This window comes from Felis catus, chromosome B3 (assembly GCF_018350175.1).
Source record: "Felis catus isolate Fca126 chromosome B3, F.catus_Fca126_mat1.0, whole genome shotgun sequence".
Classification (NCBI taxonomy): domain Eukaryota; kingdom Metazoa; phylum Chordata; class Mammalia; order Carnivora; family Felidae; genus Felis; species Felis catus.
The window spans coordinates 76,765,423-76,791,768 of NC_058373.1; the positions used below are offsets into that span (position 1 = coordinate 76,765,423).

Here is a 26,346-nt window from a genome sequence, read left to right on the forward strand (position 1 = left end):
AGTTGGCTTGTTGTATTTCTTACCACTAAAGGAAAGAAGCAGCTTGTTTCATTCATTCACCCATTCACATTATTAAAGTATAATTAACATACGATGTTGCATTAGCTTCAGGTGTCCAACATAGTGATTCAACAATTCGATACAGTGCTCACCAAAAGTGTAAATACCATCTGTCATCACATAAAGTTATTACAGTATTATTGGTTATATTCTCTGCATTATACTTTTTATCTCCATGACTTGTTTATTTTATGACTGGAAGCATGTACTTCTTTAATCCCAGGTAGGCTCTTTCTTAATACCCAGTTTGTTTTTTTAGAAGTACTATAGTTTTCAAAGTAAAATTTGTTTTTCTCATCTATCTCCTGTAAAGATATGACCTCAATGGAAATACAACCCAGGTCATTATTCCATGATGCACTAGAATGAGAAAAGAATTTGATGATCTATTTAACTCTCAAAAGGCAAGATATTAAAGCAAAAATATTCTAGTAGATAATCACTAAATCAAGGTTACCATTCTGATATTTTTAAATTCTTTTTAGTGCCAGATCTTGATCATGATAGTTGTGTACTTTAGCCCAGAATACTGGAGCTTGGTCACCATCTCATTGTTGTCACTCTGGTATCTCTTAGCCTGACTAATTGATTGAAGTTAGACTCTGATACGAATCTTCTTTGCAATTTGGCCACATTCCTTGCTCCTAATCAAAACATGGGTAGTTGCTTAGGAATTCATTTGTTAATGGCTAACTAGTCTTTTAGGCTGTGCTATCTTAGTTGTTAATGGCTGATAGCAGTTGAGGAAAAGCCATCTCTGATAATAACAGCATTTTAACATCAATGCCTTAACCAGGTGGTTTGAGGATCTGAGGTACTCTGGTAGAGACTTAGGCATTGATTTGTGGTATGTTCTACCTTTTCATGATCTCCTAGAATCTTTTGACACAGGTTGATGTCTGCTTACTTTTTCTCCTACTTATTCGTGTTTTAAAATTATACTTCTTTTGTAAATAAGCACCATACATTTCTCTTAGATGCACACTAATCTATAGTATGATTTTTAGACCCGCGAGGCAGCGTTAATTTGCAAAATTGTTTTGGTAGCAAAAGAAAGGACCAAGCAATTTTTTCTATCTCTAATTTATGAACAGCTGTCAGATTTAAAGACTGGACATAGGTGGCTACTGCCCTATAGATCTTTTGCATTTATATGACATTACTTTCTTTGTGTAGATGAATCTTACATTTCATTAAAAAACACCTAACCTTTATATAATACGTTTCTTAATATCTAATGCTAGGTTAAAATTGCTTATATTTAATTCTCATTTGTGATTAATTTTTCTACATACTGCATGATATAATGAAAGACAAATTAAAATGTTTGCTTTGTCTTATATGCCAAATAATTTACTACATTTCATCACTCTAAGATGACTTCAGTAGTTGGATGTACTGTTATTATGTAGCACTAATAAAAAAAGAAAACAATTCTGTCCAGTTGTGAAATGTCACTGAATGTAAGTTTCATACAAATGTAGAAATGTTAAAATATGAAAATACATGCATCTTAGATGTAAGGAATTGTATAATAGGACTACTCTAAACAGTTATTAAACTTTTGTCTAAAACATTAGAAATACGTTTACACATTCGGCTCAGGTCATGATCTCACGGTCCGTGAGTTTGAGCCCCGCGTCGGGCTCTGTGCTGACAGCTCAGAGCCTGGAGCCTGTTTCAGATTCTGTGTCTCCCTCTCTCTCTACCCCTCCCCTGTTCATGCTCTGTCTCTCTCTGTCTCAAAAATAAATAAACGTTAAAAAGTTAAAAAAAAAAAAGGAAATACGTTTACACATATGATTTCCCCTGTTTTTACAAAATCTTTACAGCACACGTTAAAACTTAAGTTTCCTTTTATGTACTGGGGAAATTAAGTAAACTTGTGAAATAGGAAGAGAAAAAAATACTTCAATCTGCTATGAACTAGAAACCTTTTCTTACATTTTCTTAATTGCTGTTGGTGAAATATTAGAAATGTTTGAAATTGAATTCTGTACTGGAAATATTTCCAAATTTAGCTTTGGTGGTACTGAAGCAGACATATTTTTATATGTTATGCACAAATGAGAATTTACTTCATTTGAATTTATATCTTTTATGGTGGTACATCTACACATTAACATTCCAGTTAGAATTCTGTCCTCGGCATTTCACCATACTGTGTATTACTATATGTTTACTTTGAGAAGTTCTTTGTAATAACGCCAATGACATTAAGTATTTGTACTGGTTTGTAGCGAATGACTCTGCTGTCCCAGTTTATTTGCATTGTCAAAATTTGCTCCCAAGCTGGAGAAGAGTGTTCAGTGACACAGAACAAATCTTTATAAAAGGAATCTAAATATGGGGAAAAACAATATTTATCTTCATGGGAATTTCTGAAATGTGTGTTATTATAAAAGTTAATTCCCCTTCTGAATAAATGATATTTGATTTTCCTATTAGCATATTAGTTTGAACAGCTGCACAAAACTCAAATAAAAATAAAAAATAAAATTTCATATCCAAAATTTGCTTTCAGATTAACAGGTGCAGAAGATCCCAGGATATACAGTTCTGTGTGAAGGAAGCGTTTTATTTGGGATACGTATCTATGAGATTTGCTCTGACTGAAATGCATATAGTAATAGTAAATAACAGGGCAAGTTTTCATATATGTTAGATTAAAATGATTAAGAGGGCAAAAAGCTAGCTTTCATGACTGGGCAATATGAACACTTGTAACAAAGAAGTTACTGGACAAATAAGCCTACCAGACAGGTGGTCCAGGTGCTCTCAGAGCAGAATTTCATATTTTATGTGTATGAGTGTGTTTTAAAGAAGAGTTGTTTGTTGAAGAGAATAAAGCTACAGTAAATGTTGTTTGTCTTTATGTGGAGAGAAGGGAAATAGAAACATTTGGGGAGTGTGAAAGATGTGGCTCTAAAGATAATTCCTTCTTGAATTTGAATATTTATTTTGGCTTCTATAAAATGGTTACAGTACTGTATGTTGCATTTGCTACAAAGGATCATTGTTTAGAGTATATAATAACATAATAGAAGTGTAACAATGATATCTCTATCATGTGTAATATAGTAAAACACATTTTATTTTATTTTTTTAAGTTTGTTTTGAGAGTGAGAGCGCGCATGAGAGAGAGCACAAGAACGAGTGGGGGAAGGGTTGAGAGAGAGGGAGAGAGAGAATCCCAAGCAGCTCCACACTGTCAGTGCAGAGCCCAAGGCAAGGCTCCATCTCAGAAACTGTGAGTTCATGACCTGAGCCAAAATCAAAAGTCAGATGCTTAACAGACTGAGCCATGCAGACACACCTAAAATACACTAAAAAAAAAAAGTTTTTTTAATGTTTATTTTTGAGAGGGAGTGTGAGCAGGGGAGGGACAGAGAGAGAGAGGGTGACACAGAATCTGAAGCAGGCTCCAGGCTCTGAGTTGTCAGCACAGAGCCCGATGCGAGGTTTGAACACACAAACTGTGAGATCATGACCTGAGCTGAAGTCAGATGCTTAACCGACTGAGCAACCTAGAGTCCCTATTTTAAAATATAACTTATAAAATATGTTATATAGATTACCTTAGACATTTACATTAATTTTATCCTATGCTTATCTGTAAATGTTTACATTTTGTGGTTAAGGTCTGTTTAAAAGTTTATGAATTGTACAAAATTTTTATTTTATTCTGGCTGCTTTTTTGTACCTTGCCTCTTAAATGTTAGCAAAGTTGACCGAGAAAAACATAAAACAATCCCCTGAATGAGTTGATTTTTACTTCCCTACACTGACCAACAATTCTATATGTGTTTGGGGTAATCCTCTTACTTCCTTTGTCTCCTCACATTCTTCCTCTCTGCTTGGCACTATTCTTACATAATTCATTCTTTCCTTCTCTCATTCACTTACTCATCTTTAAAAAAAATTTTTTAATCTTTATTTATTTTTGAGAGAGAGAGAGAGAGAGAGAGAGAGAGAGAGAGAGAGAGGAAAAGAGAGAGGGAAACACAGAATCCGAAGCAGGCTTCAGCACAGAGCCCGATGCGGGGCTCGAACTCACAAACCGTGAGATCATGACCTGAGCTGAAGTCGGACGCTTAACTGACTGAGCCACCCAGGCGCCCCTTTTATTTATTTATTTATTTATTTATTTATTTATTTATTTATTCCACTTATTCATCTTTTCAACACATATTTACCAGTGATGCAATATGTCAGCCATTGGATACAGAGATGAGCAAGGCGGATATAGATCCTGCTGTCCTGGACCTTCTGTTTTGTGGAAAAGAGACAACTAAATAATTTAATTCCAGGGTATGTGAGAGATGCTATGAAAGGGAATTGTGCTATGTTGTTTGAGCACATAATGCAAGAGATACCTAATGAGGGTTCGAGAATTTGGGAAAAGCTTTATTTCTTGTTCACCTCCCCATTATTTGATCCTTTGTAAGTTTCTATTTAATTAGACATTTCTGATTGTATTAGTTTTCTATGGCTTCTATAACAAGTTATTACTAATACAATGGATTAAAACAACAGAATTTTATTTTCTTATAGTTTTGGAGGCCAGAAGTTCCAAACGGGTCCAAAAAAACTGGGCCAGAACTGAGGTATAAGCCAGGTTATGCTCCCTAGAGAGGCTCTACAGGAGAATCTACTTTCTGCCTTTTCTAGCTTCTTGAGATGCATCCCTTGATTCCTTGGGCCATGGCTCCTTCCTCCATCCTGAGAGCCAGAGGCATGGTCATATCACCTCTTCTGTAGTCAACTCCCTCTGCCTCCTTCATATAAAGAGACTGGTAATTACATTTAAGGTCTATCTGGATAATGCAATATAATCTTCCTAATTTAATATTCTTAATCACCTCTGTGAAGTTCTTTTTGCCATATAAAATATTAATTAATTAATTAGTTAATTCACAGGTTACAGGGATGAGGACATGGATATTTTGTGGTGCTAATATTTAGCCTACTGCACTGGCCCGTCAAAAATTAGTATTTATAAGTAATTGTCTGAATATGTAATCTGAAAGTCCTTGTAAATTCTGTGATCGGGTATTTTGTACTTACTTTTGGAAAAGAAGACTATTCTTATGAAGTACTAAATCTTTATGCTTTTAGGAAAGTAATGAAATTATATTTTATAATATTGCAAAAGTGTTTTATATGTAACTCAAGAAAGCCAGCCTACTTTTATTTCAGGTAGGATTTGAATCTCTGAATCTCCCACCTGTCTCATAAAGCACTTGAAGCCCTCCTTGCTCATCCTAGAGTCCCCTGTGCTTGAAAAGAAATTATTCATTTGGCTTTGAAATGCTTATGTGTCTATCTCTGGAAAACAAAGCTGTTCTTTGTACGAATGTATCACTAGGACTACTGTGGCCCAAATAATGGGTAGTTCCTTTCTCCTGGGTTCTTCCTCTAGGGTTGTGAGTGTGGAGGATGGTGTTTCTCCAATAAGAAAGTGAACCTATCAGGCATAAGGAATTCTAAGAAGGAGAGTATTTCAAGAGAAAAGTTCTAAGAGTATGTTTACGTGGGTCCACCTATCTTTAAAATTTCTTTATTCGTTACAACAGAAACTTTATCTTTTAGTACAAAAGAATACTCGTGTCGATTCTTTTAACCAGAGTTCTTTTTCCCCCCCTTAGACCTAGGCAAGGAGTGGAATGAGGTGATGGGAAGGGAAAGTTTTGAGGACTTTGAAATGATATGGTATGCAGTCAAAACTTGTGATTGCCTAGGGAGAAAGTAGAATATAAAGAAATTAAAGCCCAAATCTCTTGAAGAAACCCAAAGTCTTTGAGTAGCAGCAGATAGCATAGGAAATTAGAGTGGAGATAATGCCTGCGATAAGTGAGCTGATAATTACTGAGAGTACCCATTAAATTCCAGAAAATCTTTTGGATTCTTTTCCTTCAAAGGTTCTGTTTGGGTAGTGAATTCTCTTTACTGTAGAAAGAACTGAGGCTGAGAAAAGTTAACTGATTTTCCAAGGTAATTCACTTAGTGAATTGCAGTGCTTATATTTAAAGTCTAGTTTCTCAGAATCCAAAATCTATTGTTGTTTTGATACCTCACCTTTTCAGGGTGCCTGGGTTTATTTCATCACAAAACTACATGGAAGAGACTGGGAAAATAACTGAAAATGTCAAATTATTCTCCTATAAAAGATTTTTTGCCATAGCTGTGGAAATATACCATAAGGGTATATGATAGAATGTGAACTAGATCCCTGGGAAATACATCTTGACTGTGCTCCTTTTCTTTCCTTGCTGAATCCCTAGTAGGGAATAAATGTCTGTTTCTTTTCTCTTGATATTGGTATTTTTCAGTGTTGATATTCACAGTGTTATTTTTCCTTCCCGTAAGATTATCTCATGTAAGTGATGTTTCTTTTAAGTTTGGGGTAAATTAATAGGGTTAGTTAGTTCTGAAAGAGTTTGCTCTTCTAACACAACCTGAGTAGTTATAAGTTAAATTAGTTTGGCTGCTCCAAAAATATGATCAGCTCTTAATAAGTGGTCTGCAGATTTTCTTAACTGAAAAATTGATTCTCTCATTCCCTTCCTGAAAATTAGAAAAGCTCTTCTGATTTCATTTGCATGTTGAGATTTTCTATTATGACCTGTATTCAATTTAACACACTAAAATACGAAGCAAATCTGTTCATTTAATCTGCTGATGCCCGAGCCAGTATCTCTGCAGCAAGAGATATCATACCTTCTTGTGTGACTCTGCTCAAGAGCAATTGTTTGACTATAGCTCTTATTAATATAAATCAACATCTACAAAGAAAGCCTCTTCTATTCCTGCAACTCATATTTATATAAATAGAAAAGTAATGGATTTCAAAAAGAGTCCAATAGGCTTGAGCTTCTAGAATTATCCCAAGAGTATAGGCAGGATTGAAATATTTCAAGGTGTTTTGGAGTGGGGTGTTGATAAAGTATTTCCATGTTTGCTGAGTGCCTCTGAGCTGGCGGATTCATACTAACAAAGGCAGAAGCCAGGAATAGTTATAATACGCTTAATTAACTCTAAGCTTATTTAATGCTATGGTCCAGATGAACTCTAGATAGGGAGACATAATACATATAGCTCATTAAAAAATAATTTGGACTTCTCTAATCTATATTTGCATAAAGTTCAGGTCCTTGTCCTGAAGGTATTAATTATTTTCTAATATTATTGTTGAAAAATGGATTCCCATGAAAAAATGGTAATTAGAGGAATGCTAGCTAACATAATTCAATTTCACATAACATACTCATGCCAATTATACCATGAGATGCCTTTGTCTTGAGGAAACACCCTTTTAAAAGAGGACTTTAATAATAAAAAAACAACCACCAAAAACATTTGTATAAATGAGATCCTGAGAGCCATTAAAAAAACAATAAACAAAATTAACCTATTTGTCTCTGTTTATATAAATTGGAAAGGTACTTGCTACAGCCTTTGTATTCCCATAGGGAATAGGTTATTTTTGCTTTGATCATATTTTAGAACTCATTTTCTTAAGGATAGTACATGTTATTTTGAGAAAATGTATGCAGAGAATTAAAAGAATCTGATTAACTCTTATATTTGATGAAATCTCACATGACATGCTTCTGGAATTTTATGGTGAATTGCTAACAGTGAACAATTCTAGAAATCAACATGCTAGCAAAGAGGCTGTAATAGCATCCTAAATAAGAAACAGCAACTTGAGCTGAATGTGCTATGGAAACTTTTTCTTCTAATTTTATGCATGGTATATATTTTTAAAAAATATTTTCTCTATTCCATTTGTATATATTAGGACTATTTTTTGTAAAGGCACAGGTCAATAGCCCTATCCAATATCCTTAATATTTATAAACAAAGTAAGAAAAGGCTAGAGAAGTGGACAGGAAAGAGATTACAAAGGAGTAGGAGTAGGAGTGAGGAAGCCAACAGTCAACATTCACTTCCTGTTCTTGGCAGTGCGCTGTGTGCCTAACCCGTTTTTACCTGATTGCATTGGATGATTATACTTTTACCCTATTGCCTTTTGACAGGCTGTAAATGGCAGACTAATCCAGATGTGGTTTATATTGTATCTTATTCCAAATATTTGTTTACTTTTGTATTGCTGGGTCCTTTCTGGATTATACTGCTTAATTCATTTCTTGTTTTTTGTTTTGTTTTGTGTTTGTTTTTGCTTTTGTTTTTTTTTTTTGTTTGTTTGTTTTATTATTTCTATACTGAAAAACAGGAGAAAACCTTAAAGACAACAAATGGTATTTTTGTTTTTGTTTTTGTATTTCCGTTGATTTCTTATTGTGGGAAACACAGCTCCTCTCGAAGTTTCCCCAGTTACTTTAGGACCTCTGGCATAACCTTTTTTTCTTCTCTTTCCTGTTCTGGTCTTGCTTCATATTTGCAAGGTAATATATACTGCTAAATAGTGCCCACACAATCCTTTGAAGGAGCCTTAATGCTGCTGGTATTGTGATTGCCTCTTGATAATCATAGGAACTAAGTTATATTCAGGCTCTACTGCACTGAGGCTGCTCTGTTGTGGCAAAACCAAAGTCAAATGTTGAGGAAGCTTCCTGTGGCCATTCTACTTTATGCTTAGGGGCAGTGAAACTTTGTCTCACTTTTTTGGTATGCTTGGATACATGTGTTCCAGGGTATAGTTGCTTTATTCTCTTAATATCTCATGGAAATTTTGGTGAAAATGGCCTTTATTTTCTCTTGAAGCCAATTTCCCTAGAATGCTCATATTCATCTGGAGGCAAGATGCAAGATGAAGACTGGGATCAAGAATAAAGCACCTGTTCATAACTGCCTCTTCCTTCTAACTTGAAAAACTCTCAAACTGAAGCCAATGAAACATATTCCTGGTTGGCTCACCTACCTAGTTCTCTGGGAAGTTTTAGTAACATCTCATTTCTCTCCTGATATGTGGTTCATGTGCTGTAAAGCTGATGTACCATACTAGATCTTACAGTTTTATGTAAGTTCCATTTAACTAATGTTATTGTTATTAGGAAATGGGGCTAGGTCTTGAAGATTACGGGGTATTTGAATATGTTCTTATAAAATTTCTTTTGTACATGTTGTTTAGAGATGGTTCACTTTAGCTCAGGACATTTCTGCTATTTTTAGGTTAGGTAGATGACCCATACTTCTAGGGAGCACTATAGCATATGGATGGAGCAGAGTTTAGGCATCTGAGAGTTAATACTGCAATAAGGTGCAGGAAGACATCCAAGTGCTAAGACAAAGGTATAAAGAAAATATCGAAGGTCAAGACTGTGTATACTTAAAGTCATGAGATAGGAAGCAAAGAGTTAGCAGTACCATTCTGACTAATATGAGGCTTCTGAGACAAGCAGGGAGGTTGTTGTCTGTAAAGCTCAGATAAGCAACTAATCAATATGGCAAAGGGTAGCTTATTAATAGTAACAGATAGGATTTTTGCTGGACAGTGACACATATGAAACTGTCAATAGTGATGAATATGAGCCAATGCATGTTGAGAACAAGGGAAGCTTCAGACAAGGTCTCCCTGGCAACAATCGGAGGGAAGTCCTTTATCTAGAGTATTGAAGGCTGTTTTTGTTTGTTTGTTCCTTTTTTTTCTGTTTGTTTGTTTTGTTTTTGTGTCTCCCCCCACTTTCCCCCACTGAACATGAACTTGCCTAATGAAAGTACTATATGGACCTTTAATGTTTATTTATTTTTGAGAGAGAGACAGAGTGAGAGCGGGGGAGGGCAGAGAGAGGGAGACACAGGATCCTAGGCAGGCTTCAGACTCTGAGAAGACAGCACAGAGCCTAACACGGGGCTCGAACTCCCGAACCAAGAGATCATAACCGGAAGTCAGGTGCCCAACCGAAGGAGCCACCCAGGTGCCCCCTATGTGAACCTTTAGAACATAAATTTTAGATATCTTTTGGGGAGAGACAAATCAACCTCAGGTTAAAGATTTACATTTTCGTACCCAGAGATCAAATTTAGTCGTGTAATAATTAAAGTGTATTTACCAAATGGGTCTTTTAGAAGCTGAAGTGCCCACAATGCAAGTTGCTGCATCTGTGAGGGAAAACATGAAGCAGACAGTAATCTTTCTGTTGATAAAAATGTAAACCTCTTTTTGTGGGTAGCATCCTCATCTGTATTTAACCCAAAAGAAGAAGTAAACCCTTACCTTTTGTGTACTGTGTGTTGGCACTAGAAGTATCTCTAAAGCTTGCTTGGGTAATGAAACGAAACGTGTAAAAACATCCACTGTATGCAAGGATTATGCTAAATAACGCTATGGAGCTAGAAAAGTTGTGGAAGATATTTTCTAAAATGTATCTGTGCTTACATTCTAACTTTGAAGACTGGAAGGTTATATCATCCAAAGATGGCCCCAATCATATTTCCCATCCTGTGTGCTCTTCTGTGATGGGATTTTGCCATTCTCTCGTCAAGTTGTGGAGTCTATTTCTCTACTTCTTGAATCTGAGCAGGCTTCATATCTCCTTTGGCTAATAGTTTATGGTGGAAAAGATGCTGTGCATAGTTCGTGGTCAATGAATATCTGCTCAGCTTTGTAGAAGGGTGATTCTGGGAACAGTGAAAATATCACTTCTATGAACATTTTAGATTCTGTAACGTGAGGTTTTCAAGGCAGAGTATATTGGTTGGTTGAAGTGTGACAGTTGAAGAACAGCAAATACTGGTTAGCAAATATGTTAGAGAGAGATCTTATTTCATTTGTGTTTTGGTTTGAATGTTGCTTTTTTTTATGCTAGTGGTGTAACATGCTTATTTATTTTAATGAATTAATAGGGCACTTCAGCATATCTAAGAGATGATATTATTTTAATGTCTCATTTTTCTGGTAGTCTAAGTACTACTTTGAGATATTGACCCATGATGCAGAAAAATCAGACTTAATAGTGTGTTAACAGTAACATAAAAGAGGTGGAACAGATGAAAGTGATTTTGAGGATTTAGAGCTGAGAGCTATGATCCTGGTTAGATTCCAGAGAAAAATGGACTCGTAAATTCTTTCCATTACAAACACATGTATCTTCTTTATGCTTTCCTACTGCATTATAAAGGTACTTCTGGGTGGTAAGAAACAAACATGTTCAGAGCTCCACTCTTGATGGGAGTTCGTTGTAGGTTTACAGAAGAAAGAGGAAAGCCCGAGAAGCTGCTTTAGCAACCAGATATCCAGGCCTTCAGAAGCTCTTTGAGTGTTCCTAGAAACATTTTAATTGTCCCATAGCAAGGGTCCATTGCCCCGTTTTTAGTCACTCTGCTATTCCATTTATTTATCTGCTTTTATTGGTGTCCATGGGTTGCTTTTCTATTTTCAACTCCTGACTTTTGCTTACTTATGGTATCCACTTTTTCATCGCTCTTGTTTATTTACTTATTTGTGTGGATCTCTTGAATTCCCTTCCTCTCTCCTCCTTCTCTAATTGGGTTGACTATGACTTTTCGTAAGACCTTGTAAGTTCAGAATACTCAAGCTGGCCAGCTTTTAGCAATTTCATTCATTAGGAGACTATGGGTATGGACAAAATTCAGGGTTATGATCAGTTTTCCAGAACTCCACTATGCAGTTTATTGTTAATTATTCTAAGATGATATATTCTTATCTTAAAAATAGGATAAAACTAAGGGGTTGCCTGGGTGGCTTAGTCGGTTAGGTGGCCGACTTCAGCTCAGGTCATGATCTCGCGGTCTGTGAGTTCGAACTCCATGTTGGGCTCTGTGCTGACAGTTGGGAGCCTGGAGTGTGCTTCCAATTCTGTGTCTCTCTCTCTCTCTCTGCCCCTCCCCTGCTTGCTCGCTCTCTCTCTTTCTCAAAAATAATAAACATTAAAAAAATTTTTTTTAATAGGATGAAACTGAGTATCTACTATCTTCTAGGTAGGAAGAAAAAAGACTCTTCAAAGATGTAAAATTCCAAAGTCACTATGTCACTTTTTTTTTCTTTGCTTAAGATTCTGGCCATTCTTACACAGAGGCCTTGAATGGTATCTGAATTTATACCATTTAAATTAATGTGCATTTTGTTGAAGTCAATAAATATTTAATGTGGTATACTGTATTCATTAAATTTTATTTTTAATCTCTTTCTTTTGTGTGTGTTTCCTCAGTGTTAACAATATCATTGAGAGATCAAATGGGTTATGTCTGGGGGTAGAATAAAACTTCTAATGATTGGCTAGTACTTTGCAAGGTGAGAATATTCTTATTTTAGCACTTGGATCCTCTGTTGTAAATTGTGCATTTGAAAGAATCAGGCCACAGCAGGATAGAGTTGACATTTTTTCATTTTTTTTTTTTTTTTTTTTTGGTGCATCAGGTATAGGAAAATGAAGGACAGCATCAACACTTCCTTGCTGTCATTATTGATGAATTCAATGCCATCTGGAGTGCTGGCTCTGGCAATTACTCTGTAACTGTAAGACTTGCTCACCAAAGCCCTTTTATACATCTGGAGAGAGCTCTAAGAAGAAATTACCAATTGAAAAGGAGTGAGTGTGTATTTCCTGGAATATTTTTTAATACAATTGAGAAGGATTTAAGCTTGGTCTGTTTTCTTCAATCTGTTTTATTTAATACCAGGAGAATATATTACATGCAACCTGAGTAAATATGTAATAATATTTCCTTTTCATCTGGAGACTTTTCTTACCACCTGTCTCTGAACTTACTCAGATATCAAATCTATTACACACTGGAATCTGGTGTTAAAAGAATGAATAAGAAGTCATCTAAGTAAAGTTGAGAATAGTCTAAAAAAGTGGAGACGGGCGCCTGCGTGGCTCAGTCGGTTGAGCGTCCAACTTCGGCTCAGGTCATGATCTCGCGGTTCGTGAGTTTGAGCCCCGCATTGGGCTCTGTGCTGACAGCTCAGAGCCTGGAGCCTGCTTCTGATTCTGTGTCTCCCTCTCTCTCTGCCCCTCCCCCATTCATGCTCTGTCTCTCTCTGTCTCAAAAATAAATAAACGTTAAAAAAAAAAGTGGAGACAGATGTAAGCAGATAAGTACATTGATGTGCTACACCTGTCATGATAAAGATCAACCCAGAAAGTGGTGGAAGCATAAAGGGTGGAGTGAGAAATGGACTCAAAGTCATTTAGGAGGGGCTTCAGATGGGAGATGGTTTTTGAACTGAGACCTGACAGGTATATATATGGCCTCCATTCATTCAGCATTTATTAAATGGTGTGTATCAGACTAAGTGTTCAATGTACTACTCTCATCATGCTCTAGGAACCAGTATTACTTTGTTTTATTAAAAAATTTTTTTTAATGTTTATTTATTTTTGAGAGAGAGAGAGAGACAGTGCATGAACAGGGGAGGGGCAGAGAGAGAGAGGGAGACACAGAATCTGAAGCAGGCTCCAGGTTCTGAGCTGTCAGCACAGAGCCCGATGCAGGCTTGAACCCACGAACCGTGAGATTATAACCTGAGCCAAAGTCGGACTCTTAACCGACTGAGCCACCCAGACACCACTGGTATTATTTTATTTTTATACAAGTAAATAAATTGATTAATACTGAGATAAAGAGACTACTTTAAAGAATTTACTTCACATGCCCAAATCTACAAAGCTAGTAAGTAATGTAGCCAGTATTCAAACTCAGCTCTTCCTCATTCCAAAGTCTGTCTCTTAATTATTATACTATACCAACTGGTGGTGGTAGTGGTGTGTGTGTGTGTGTGTGTGTGAGTTTCTGCTTATGTATGTATGTGTATTTGTGAGCATAAATGAAACATGGAAATAAAATGAGATATATGAGTATTATCAGTCAGTCCTGTCAAAACAAGACTAAGTTATTTAACATTAGTATTAGCGTAAATTAGAGGTAACTGAGTTATTGGGAGAAATAAGAAGAGGCTCTATTATGAAGGGACTCACATTTCATATCCCATTGTTAGTGAGGTGTCATTGAAGATGTTTGAGCTAGAATATCCCTATGACAATATTTGTTTAAGAAAGATCATTTTGGGGCATTACAGAATAGGAAGGGAAGTAAATAATTTCAGCAGGTCAAGTATAAAAGGTGAACCATAAACTTAAGACTGAGGCAGTAGGGATGGAAAAGAGAAGATAGATAAGACAAATATTAAAGAGATAGCAGTTTTAGGGCATGATAAATATTTGAAAATGTAGGGATAGAATGGGCAGGAAGAGAGTTGACTTTTTCTGGCTTAGTTGACATGGTGTATGGTGGGATCAGGTATAGAGCATAGAGAATAAGGAATCAAGAGAAAAAAATATATTGGTATTGATGTGGTGGAGAAGAATGATGAAATCAGTAATGAAATGTTGAGTTTAAGAAGCCTGAAAAACATTTAGGCTGCTGAAATAAGATTCAGGGTTGGATTGGGAGGTGAACAGGAGGAAAATGGTTGAGAATTTTCAGTATATGGGTATTCTAGTGAAACCATGTAGAAATGCCTCCAAAGACCTGTGAAGTTATTTGTCTAAGAATGGCTTTTGATACATCTGTGTGAGAGGTGTATTAGAAGTTAATATATATAAAAATTTGACTGATTTTAGAAGTTTAATGTACATAAAAGTTTATTTTCACAGGGTATCTAAATACTTAGAAATAAATAAATTATGCCTCCTTCTGTGCTAGGGAAGCAAACAAGATTAAGAGTACATTAATTGCACAGTTGATGAGCTCGAGCCCTGCATTGAACCCCAATTCTTCATCCTTTCTTACATACATATCGCTTTGCCCTGTGACTTTAAAGTTACTTTTATTGAAAGATGGAATTTGTTTCTTTGCTCCTTGATTCCAACTTCAGCCATTGTAATTTGATTCAGCCAATGAGAAGTCAGCAGATGTGATGAATGAGGAGGCTTGAAAGTGCACATGTGCAGTGACATTTCTGCTTTCACTCCTCTGCCTTTGCCATGAGAACACAACGAACATAGCCAGCTGGATGATGGTGGGAGATGCATGAAGCCCAGCTGAGTTGCTCTAGCCAACACCCAGCTAATCCATATGTATAAGCCCCAAACTGGCAGCCAGCAGAGCCTCAGATGTGCAGGTGAACTCATCTGAGACTAGAAGAATTATCTGGTTGAGCCCAGCCTAAACCATCTACTAATGGAGCCGTGAGCTAAATACATGTTTACTGTTGTAGGCCACGGATGCTTTCTTTTTCACAGCATTATGGTGGAAACAAATAGCTGCTAGAGGTAGGAAAAGGTGAAATTGCTTTGTTATTAGATTTGTAAGGGTCACAGTTTCCTGAAAACACTCTCCTCTACTTTCCCCAGCTAGGCATAGTTATAGCCAAGAGTCATCATCAAGAGAAGAGCCATTGCCAAATTTTAATGCTTTTGAATATATCAAATAGCAAAACAGATCCAATATAGACTCTGGGATAGATTTGTTTAAAAAAACCCCTACAACTTTCTGTCAAAGGTGCCTAAAGTCACAGTACTGCATTCAAACTCAAGGCTGATTATAACTTGGGTGTTTTTTGAAGGACTGCTTTCAGATGATTTGCAATGATTGCAAGGATAGACACCTTGTATCTTCTCAACCATGTTGAACTTGATTTCTTTGAGCATAGATATTATTTTATGGAAATAAGAGCACATAGGTTGAACCTATAACTGGATATATTCCCAAGTTAACATACAATATATAGTGTAAATTATGAGTATGGAAACGGTGGGAATCTCAGGACAGATAAAATAGATGACAGTATGATAGTTAGTGCAAAGTGGGGGGTGTTATGCTTAGATGTAAGTTGGTAAGCCCTCCCCATCCCCATATTGACTGTGAATTTTTTATATGAAAATTTTTTTTGCCCTATTGGGATTAGGCATATGTTACAGTCTTTCTGGTATATACCCATACATTTTTATGTGTATTTACCTCAAAAAACCCCTCATTGTATACACATTAAAAACAATTGGATATTTTAAGTCAAGGTAACATCTTATATATCCAGGTGTATGTTGACAAATATAGTCTCATCCTGATTCTTATTTTCCTGTATCCTCTCTTACGTCCTCTTTTTAACAAAAAGTCAGAAATTGGACAAAAAAAAGCTAAATGACTACTAATTACTGTTTTAGTTTCCCTGCTTTCTCATTTGCCCTCCCTAGGCTTATTCTCTAATTCCCTATTCCCCACAGCCAAACTACAAAAAGCATAGAGTACCCAACATAACACAAATGCCCAAATGCTCATTGAAACCTAATTGGGAAGCCTGTGAAGTCTTATTTTTTTAATGTCACTGCACCTTTCCCCCTGCTCTGAACTTCTAAGTTCCTCAGTCATAATTTTTTTCTTTAATCTTTATTTAAAAATTTTTGAAAAATATTTTAAAATATTTTTATTGATGTATAGTTGACATACAATGTTATGCTACTTTCAGGTGTACAACATAGTGATTTGACAACTCTATACGTTACTCTGTGCTCACCACTGTAAGTGTGGTTACCATCTGTCAACATGCAACATCATTACAATATTATTGACTATATTCTCTATGCTGTACTCTTCCTCTCCATGACTTATTTTATAACTGGAATTTTGCACTTCTTAATCGCTTTTACCTGTTTCATGCATCCCTCCACTCCCTCCCCTCTGGCAATTACCAGTTTTTTCTCTGTATTTCTTAAGTCTTTTCCTGTTTTTTGTTTGCTCATTTGTTTTGTTTTTTAGATTCCACATATGAGTGAAATCATATTTTATTTGCTTTTCTCCATTTGACTTGTGTCATTTAGCATAATATCCTCTAGGTCCATCCATGTTGTCACAAATGGAAAGATCTCATTCTTTTTTCTGAGTAAGTAGTATTCCATTATCTATGTATATGTATATATGTATACCACATCTTCTTTATCCATTTATCTGTCTAGTGACACTTAGGTTGCTTCCATGTCTTGGCTATTGTAATGCTGCAGTAAACATAAGGGTGCATATATCTTTTCAAATTAGTGTTTTTTGTTTTGGGTAAATACCCACTTGTGGAATTTCTGGACTGTATGGCACTTCTATTTTCAATTTTTTGAGGAACCTTCTTACCGTTTTCCATAGTGGTTGCACCAATTTATATTCCCAACAGTATGTGGATTCCCTTTTCTCCACCTCCTTGCCAACACTTACTATTTCTTGTCTTTTTGATGCTAGCCATCCTGACTAGGTTGAGGAGATATATTTGTTTTGATTTGCATTTCCCTATTAGTGATATTGATCATCTCTTCATGTATCTGTTGGCCATCTGTATGTCTTCTATGGGAAAATATGTATTCAGTTTCTCTGCCCAGTTTTAAAAAAAAAAATTTAATATTTATTTATTTTTGAGAGAAAGAGTGAGTGGGGGAGGGGAAAAGAGAAAGGGGGACAGAGGATCTGAAGTGGGCTCTGCACTGACAGAGAGCCCAATGAGGCACTCAAACCCGCAAACCATGAGATCATGACCTGAGCCGAAGTCAGATGCTCAACCAATTCAGCCACCCAGGTGCCCCTCTCTGCCCAGTTTTTAACTGAGTGATTTGTTTTTTTAGTGTTGAGTTGTATAAGCTCTCTCAACCATACATCTTAACTCTTGCCATGTATTCAGCTACATACAATCCCTAAATCAGCTTTTTCCTTCCACCTTTCCCTAGGTTCTTCATATGAATCTTCATCATGTCTAGGACAGTAATGTGAAAAGATAGTGTTCTAGAAGTGAGGAGATGTGACTCCTAGAAGCATCATTAATGTCACGAGCAAGCATTTTATAAACTTATTTACCCTTCTCCCTTGATATAAATGAGGAAAGCAAGGCAGAAATAGTTTAAATGATGTGTGCAAAATCTCAGGATTAATAGTTGGCAAAGTAAGAGTTAGAATTTTACTACCTTTGGCCTGGACCCTTTTCCATAATAGCCTGATGCATGTTAGAACTAAATCTGAAAATTCAAAAAATATTATGCATATTCTTTTCCTTTCTTTTCAGAACCTAGGACATATTATCAAAGATGGATAAAATAGAACTTGAGGGCTGTTAGATTATCTTTACTGGTCAAGAGGAAAGTAAATTTGAATGTGCAGATATAGGTAGGATGCAGTATCTATTGAGTATGGTAGAAAGGTCTTTTGAATCTCAAACACTTGCTATAGATGTGGGTGTATATACATGTTGGGAGGGAGAAGGGGCTATAGTGATATATGGGTGATCAAACTGAATCACTTTGAGGGTCAGAGGGGTTGATAACTCGACATGATATTGAGAAATAACAGGTATAAATTGGGACAGACCTGTGCAAACTGAAATATAGGGCCATTCTAGGCGTTGGGAACTAGGATTCATCAGGAAAGCCCATAGGGGTTGATGAGCATTAAGCTAGTAATTAGCATTTAATTTTGCCTTTCTTCTCAAGCCCCTCATACCTATTTTCTGGGAGAGACATTCCATATGTAGCTATTGGTTATTGCTCAAATTCATACCTGACCCTTTTTCTTCTCTCGGGTAGCTTATGAAAGAACCTATTTCTAACGGTTAGTGACTGTACATTTCCTATAGTATAAAACTATGCCATTAATTTGATCATTATGCAGTTGACACAAGGTCTGTTTTTATTGATTACACAATTTCTTATACCTTTGCAAATTTATCATATTTTCTGGATAACCAAACACTTAAAAGTTTTCTCTAATATTCTCCAAAAAGGAAAAAAAAAAAAGGATCTCTTTCAAAATCCCTATTTTCATATTGTGCGTATCTGGGTTCTTGAAGATGGGAAATTAATAGTTATATGCTGAATTGTATTCCTTCCAGGTTCAAATGCTAAAGCCCTAAACCCTCAGTACTTCAGAATGTGACTGTATTTGCAGATAAAGTCTTAAAAGAAGTGATTAACTTAAAATGAGGTCTTTAGAGTAGGCCCTAATCCAATATGATTAGGATCCTTAGACGAAGAGGAAACTGGGACACATGGAGAGACATTTGAAATGTGTGTGTGTGTGTGTGTGTGTGTGTGTGTGTGTGTGTGTGCGTGCATGTGCATGCAGAGTGCAGAGGAAATACCATGTGAGAACACAGAAGGCATCCTTCTGCAAGTCAAGGAGAGAGGTTTCAGAATGAAGCCAACCCTACCAATACCTTGATATTGGACCTCTAGCCTCCCAAACTGTGAGAAAATAATTCCTGTTGTTTATTTCATCCACTATGTGGTATTTTCTTATAATGGCCTAGCAACCTAGTATACTAAGTATCACATGTTACTTTTTTTTTTTTTAACCGATTTGTGGACTCTTTCATTTCTATAGATCCACAAACTCCTTCTGAGTCTAGTTGTTACTGAACAATTCTTGCTGTTTCATCCTGTGTTTATCTTTGCAATGTTATCAAAGTATTCCCAGAAAGAGTTAAGCATACAACAAATTTATATATTCATACATTAAATTAATAGTTCTTCTATGCTTATTGTGGACCAGGGACTTTTCAAGCACAATGGTGAATCCCAAGATCCACCAATAACTTAAATTATTAAAAATAATAATATCTAAATTTAGGTGTACATATTAGAACTTTTGGGGGTGCCTGGGTGGCTCAGTTGGTTGAGAATCCAACTCTTGATTTCGGCTCAGATCATGATCCCAGGGTCATTGGATTGAGCCCCATGTCAGGCTCTGCCCTGACCATGGAACCTGCCTGGGATTCTCTTTCTCTCCCTCTGCCCATCTCTCTCACTCACACTCACTCTTCTTTCTCTAAAATAAAATAAAATAACAAATAACAACAAATATTAAAACTTTTTGTTTTTGACACCCATTACTTAGCAAATGAGAATAATTTTCTTTATGGCACTAAATTTTGAGAGGGGAAAAATCATTCATGTATGTATTTAATTTAAAATTAGATTTTAAAAGTTTTCAGAAATGCATTTTCTTTAAATATGGAAATTACTATATTCACCTAATGACTGATGTATATGAATTCGTCTGTAGGTAGTTTATTGTTTTATATTTCAAAAAAAGTCAAAATTGGAGCCTCAAAGCCTCATGTTCCAGGAATTGTCTTTTGGTGGGTGCTCCTTAAATGTCTTTTGAAAATGTGAGCATTCACCTGTCCATTGGCATAACTATAATACCAAAACTTTGATGGGGATATCATTGCCTTCGTGAAAATAATTATTGTATGAACGTTTTTTTTTTCTCATTTAGCTCAAGATGACAAAACAAGCCTTACATCTGTCTGGTTTGGTAGTTTCAGTGATACATTGATTGTTTATTATTGTGTTCTGCAACAGGCAAAGTATGAGCTAATCCTTTGGTAGTCTAGTAGCACTTTAGCAGCCACTGGATAAAAGTGACTTTCTAAGTTAATGTTCTTTCTTATTAACAAATGTCAGAAATTGAGATAAGGAGGGAGCTTGAGGTTGGAATTTTCCTCCCATAGGAACACATCGCTTAGCTCTTATGGGTTTAGCACACTTTTAATATTTTAATGAAGGCTTTTTATGTGCCTGTGCTACTTAATATTCCAAATTAAGGTCTATTCTCCTCCTGATATGCACATGTAGCTCCTATTATGCACCATCAAGAGGAGTGGTAGAAAAGCCTCTATCTGCATGGAACAGCACATGCCTTAAGCACAGAAGGTCAACAATCGCGCTTTGACTAAGCTAAGGCTACTTAATGAGAGCTTCAATGCTTCAGTGAAAAGTGTTTTACATTTTAGTCAGAGCACCAGAGTTGGATAATGATAAGTTTCAATATGTTCTTAGTCAAAATAATTTCATAGCTATTCTAATGTCATTCTCCGCTTCCAGAAGTACAACACATGCAATCCATGATGTGAGGACTACCTCAGAAATTTCAGAAAAGCACAAGTTTAAGCTTTAATGGGTGGTATAGCTTAGTTAACTCCCACAGTCTTTCTATTTAGGCCCTAATGACCTGAATTTACTCGTGGGTTTTTGTTTGTTTGTTTGTTTTGTTTTGTTTTTTTACTAATGGCTGATGGTCTATCACTAGGAGGAAGAGATAAAACATCTACATGGAAGTTTTTCAGCCATCTAACACTTGATTAAATGAAAAAAATAACTATGGATAATATTAATTTAAGGAAGAAAAAGACTTTGCAATATACTGTAATTTCAAAAGATGAACATGAGAATGTGTTGGGCCAAAATACTGCTTGAGCAAATCTACTACCAAGGAAACTACCCATATATTTTTAATTTGCATTCCAGAGCAAGTAACCAGAAGTATATCTCTGCCTAATATTTTACCCATTTAGTGCTGTTAGTTTGGTTTTGAGAGGATTGCTTCTATGAATCATTGTGACATTGGAGAGTATCTGGATTTTCATCTGAAGAAATCACACACCATATTTAAAAGTAATTAAGAAAGAGGTGTAAATGTCTAGCTTTCCTTTAAGATATCCTGAACTGACATAGTCTCTAGACTAGGGTTAATCTTGGAGAAAACCGATGAAGATGACAACCTAATGATGGATTTGAAAGATTCTAAGGTAACTATTTATTTTTTTATTTTTATTTTTATTTTTTTTAATGTTTATTTTTTGAGAGAGAGAGAGAGAGAGAGAGAGAGAGAGAGAGAGAGAGAGAGAGAGACAGGCAGAGAGAGAGAGGGAGACACAGAATCCAAAGCAGGCTCCAGGCTTCGAGCTGTCAGTGCAGAGCCTGATGCAGGGCTCACACTCACAAGCTATGAGATCATGACCTGAGCAGAAGTCAGACACGTACCTGACTGAGCCACCCTGGCATCTCTAAGCTAAATATTTACAAATCAAATTATATCCCCACAACTATGACCATTGCTGCTTCATTGTTCGGAATTAAGGCATTGGTCGTAAGTGCTGAAAAGGCCAAAGATGAAAGGGACCTAGAAGTTACAAAGTACATATTTTTGGTTTTATAATGAGGAAGCTGAAGGCTCACAGGCTTATAATGAGTTTTCACCTCTTAATACCTTATTGTGAACTTTATCAGATCCATTACTAATGATAACTGGCCATAAATATATTGTTAGGGCAGAGGTTGTTCAGAAGTCAAAAGAAATAGCTAATGTTTTGGGTATATTCCAGTTATCTATTTTTGTATAAAAAACTACTACAAAATTTAGAAGCATAAAGCTACAATCATTTTATTATGTTCATAGAATGATGCAGTAACAGGGAATGGTTCAAGGGGTGAAGGCTGAAACAGTTTGAGCCAGAGGGTCCTCTTTCAAGATTCTTGACTCGCGTGTTTAGCACCTAAAATAGGATGGCAGAACAATGGGCTCAGCAAGGAACATTGATTTGGAGATCTACATGACTCCATTCCAACATGGCCATCTTATAATAGTTAAATTTTTACACAGTTGCTCAGGGCTTCTGGATAAAGTGTTCCAGTAAAGAAGATGGGAATGACATAGATCTTTTATGACCTAGCTGTGGAAGTGACATAGCATATTATCTTGTAGGAACAACCTTGCCCAGATTCAAGGAGAAAGGGCATGGATCCCACCTTTTAATGAAACAAGTGTCAAAGAATTTTTATTTTAAAACTGCATCAGAGTGGGATGGGTGGAGTGGAGAAAGAAAGCAGTGAGGTAGTTCAGACTTCAGATGAGCAGTGACATTAATCATAGACTTTATTGCTGCCTCTATTTGTTAAATACCATTTTAAATTAGAAAAAATAAAGGGGAAAGGAAATATCAAAGAGATGAGATCTCTATCTTTAAAATTTTATTGTAGTTTTTCTTAAATAATCTTCTCTACCAGGGCTTATGTAGAAAGTTGTGATCTAGTTTCTTTATGACAACCAGAGGTAATGACAAGAAAATGATCATTTGGGGGTAAGAATGGTGAAGATTTAGTCCATAATGATTTTTTTTAAACTGTAACTCAAGATATCTTGCCTAAAGGTTTTACAGTGATATGAGTGAAAATCAGGCAGGTGTACTTTTCACCTGTTGGGTTTGAAACTTCCTTGTAGCCTTGTTTTTCCATTTCTTTCTATTATAAACATGCAAGGATATAAACTTTATAGTATAGTAAGACAAAGTTAATTGGCATAGCTATTTAAAGAAAATGAGTGATGAATGGGACAAAGGAATCAATTTAATTAGTCAGAATGAATTCTTCAATCTAGTCAGGATTTCTTTTATTAATTGCTTGAGTGAGTTTGGTTGCTTCATTGGCAGTACCTGCTGAGCCAGGCAAGTTTCCTGATAAGAGATTTGGACCTATAGTGGGGGCCATTTAAGTGATCAGGAGAAGGCTTGAATAAAATTTGGCAGGATGAATTTTTATGGTTCATATTAAGTAGACCAAAGCCTTTCACACTGAAATGGGTCACATATTCTTTGAGAGAGAATTTATTAGGAAGCTGCAGATAGCCATCTTTTGTTAGGAATATGAAGAAGCGGTGAGAGGTAGGAATGAAACTGGAGGTCAAGGAGAGTATGTAGGTGGTGACAGACAAAGAGACAGAGGCTGCCAGAAATGTAGTGAATGTGCTGAGAACCACAGATGAACATCTACCAGGTTCCGCAGAAAGATAGGGAATCCTGTCTTTCCCAATGCTTTCCAGTCCCCAGTTTTAGTTATTTATTAAGTGTGGAGAGGAAGATATCTGATAGCTCTCATTTTAGTGAAACACTTATACACTAAAAATTAACTTACCTCATTAAAAAAAATTAACTTGAGTTTGTACCGAAGAGTACAAACCAAGAAGCTGTACATTACGGAGATGTCATTAACAAAGATGAATTAGACACTGATCTTTTCCTAATAGAGACCCCAAGCTGAGAAATGAAATAAGACATACACAAATAACTGCACTATATTGTGTATTATGTAAAATAGCTTAAAATAGTCATTCATTCTACATTAATCTAGGCACATGAGATATAGTCATGACCAAACATATTAAAATACATGCTATTATAGATTGTACATCCTAATAAGAATAGATGGAAAAATAAGCATTGTATAAATAAATAGCATATTAGGAGGTGATAAATACCATGGATAATAAATAGAAGAGGTAGGAGTGATCAAGAATGTAGGGTGGGAGAATTGTATCTTTACATAGGATGGTCAGAGTAGGCTTCAAGGAGAAGGTGGTATTTATGTAAAGACTTGATAGAGGTGAGGTAGTTGATCATAAGAATATCTTGATGAAGAACATTCTAGACTGTCAGACAAGTCACGGAATGCCTCAGAGTGGAGTGTGTCTTGTGTATGTGAGGAATAGCAAAGAGACAAGTGAGGCTTGAATAGAAGAACAATGGAAAAAGGAGCTATTGATGAGGTTAGAGAGGTAATAGAAATGATGGTTCATGTAGATCTTTGCAGACTGTTGCCTACTGTATCATGAATAATAAAAGTTATTAATCAGGAGGATGATACAAAAACTCATACAAGGATATAATGGTAGATAGGACCAGGTGTTAGTAATGGAATTACTGAGAAATAGTTTGATTCTGGACAGTCTGAAGGTTGAGTCAAAGAATTTCCTGATAGATTGGACAGGGTTTGCAAGAGAAAGATGTATAAAAGACATTTCAAGTTTTTGGTGTGAGGAACTGCAAGGATGGTGTTTTTACCCTCTGAGATAGGGAAGAACCATTTTGGATGGAAAATTAAGAGTTCAGTTTTGGACATGTCATGTTTGAGAAGTCTATTAAACTTTCTGGTGGAAATATCAGGTTGATTATATAGGTCTGGGACTGGCAGAATAAGTCAATTGATGAGTCCTTGGCAAATAAGTGGTATTTTAAGCTATGAGATTGGATGACTCACCAAAGAATTGAGTGCAGATAATGAAGAGGAGGTGATTATAGATTGAACCTTGGAATATCCAAAATTAGGAGGTCAGTTCAAGGAGAGAGTGCTGCATGTGCAGAATACACAGGAGAGAGATTGTTTTATGTAAAATAAAGAGATTAGTTTGAGTAGGGAAAACTTAATGAATGAAATAACATTTCAATTGAGTGCTAAGAATAAGAGGTGTTTGTAATGTGTAAAATTGGAGGGGGATGTTACATTATAGTAAAAAGGAATAGGATGAGCAATATATGAATGAGAAACAGCAGGTATTTCACTTTGACTATTAATAACATGTATCAAGGTTTAGCAGTAGGTTACATAGATAATATAGACAGTATACTGCAGCTAATAGAAAACTGTGTAAGGCCTTTGTACAAAGAATGACATGATGAGATCATGCTTTAGGAAGAGTAATCTAGCTGCATAGGGTTGTTTGATTGAAAGGGGTAGAGTTTGGTTTCTGAGAAATGAGTTAGAGATTAAATGAAATGATATATGAGAGAGAGAGAGAGAGAGAGAGAGTCTCTGTGTGTATGTATGTATGTATATATGTGGTTTACTCATAATTTGTCACTGTAATGGTTAATTTTGTGTCAACTTGACTGGATCATGAGAAACATAGACATTTGATCCAATATTATTCTGCTTGTTTCTGTGGGGGTATTTCTGGATGAGATTAATATTTATATTGGTAGGCTGAGTAAAGCAGATTGCCCTCCCTAATGTGGGTGGGCCTCATCCAATCAGTTGAAGGTCTAAATATAACCAAAAGGCTGACCCTCCTGTAAGTAAGGGGGATCTTGCTCTGGCTGTCTTTGAGCTATGACTTTGTTCTTTTCCCATTCTTCATACTCGAACTACCTCATTGGCTCTCCTAGTCCTCAAGCTTTCAGAATTGAGCTAGAACTAATGCCATCAGCTCTCTTTTGTCTCCAGCTTCCCACCTGCAGATGTTGGGACTTATCAGCCTCCATATCATATGAACCAATCCCTTGTAAATTAGTCTCTCTCTCTTCTTCCCCATGCATGCGTGTGTGCGCATGCACACACACACACACACACACACACACACACACACACACACATACACTATTGGTTCTATCTGGAGAACTCTTATACACTTACTAAAGAATTGGGAGAATTATTAATCATGTATGACTAAAGGAAAAAAAAGTGATCCTCATTGAATGTGGCTTTGTGCCAGGCCATAATTTTGTACCATAATTTTAAATATCTGCTCTCTAGATTAATAACTTTTTTATATCCGGTCTTATACTAACAGCTGAGAACTACTAGTCTTCATTCTTCAGTTACACAAAGCTTGCATTTAAAGTTACAAGGCTCTGTTTCTATAGCTCAAGATACTACTTTAATTCATGTTCTACTGTGCTAAACTGTGTAGTGCTAAAATAAAAGATGTGTTGATATCATTCAACATGTGGCTTATATGATACCTGCTATTACTGAAAGTTGTTTTTTTCCAGGT

At 36.1% G+C, this 26,346-nt stretch overlaps 1 long non-coding RNA gene across 35 annotated transcripts in view; it reads left to right on the forward strand.

Moving 5' to 3' along the window:
• Positions 1–26,346, forward strand: part of LOC102899317 — a 582,165-nt gene that overhangs the window by 183,222 nt on the left and 372,597 nt on the right. For 31 of the 35 annotated variants that reach the window (XR_006599459.1, XR_006599462.1, XR_006599457.1 and 28 more), the window contains one exon: positions 12,407–12,578. The exons of the other annotated variants lie outside the window; for them this stretch is intronic. This is a non-coding gene — a long non-coding RNA (uncharacterized LOC102899317). The remainder of the gene's footprint in view (positions 1–12,406; positions 12,579–26,346) is intronic. 35 annotated transcript variants of the gene reach the window in all.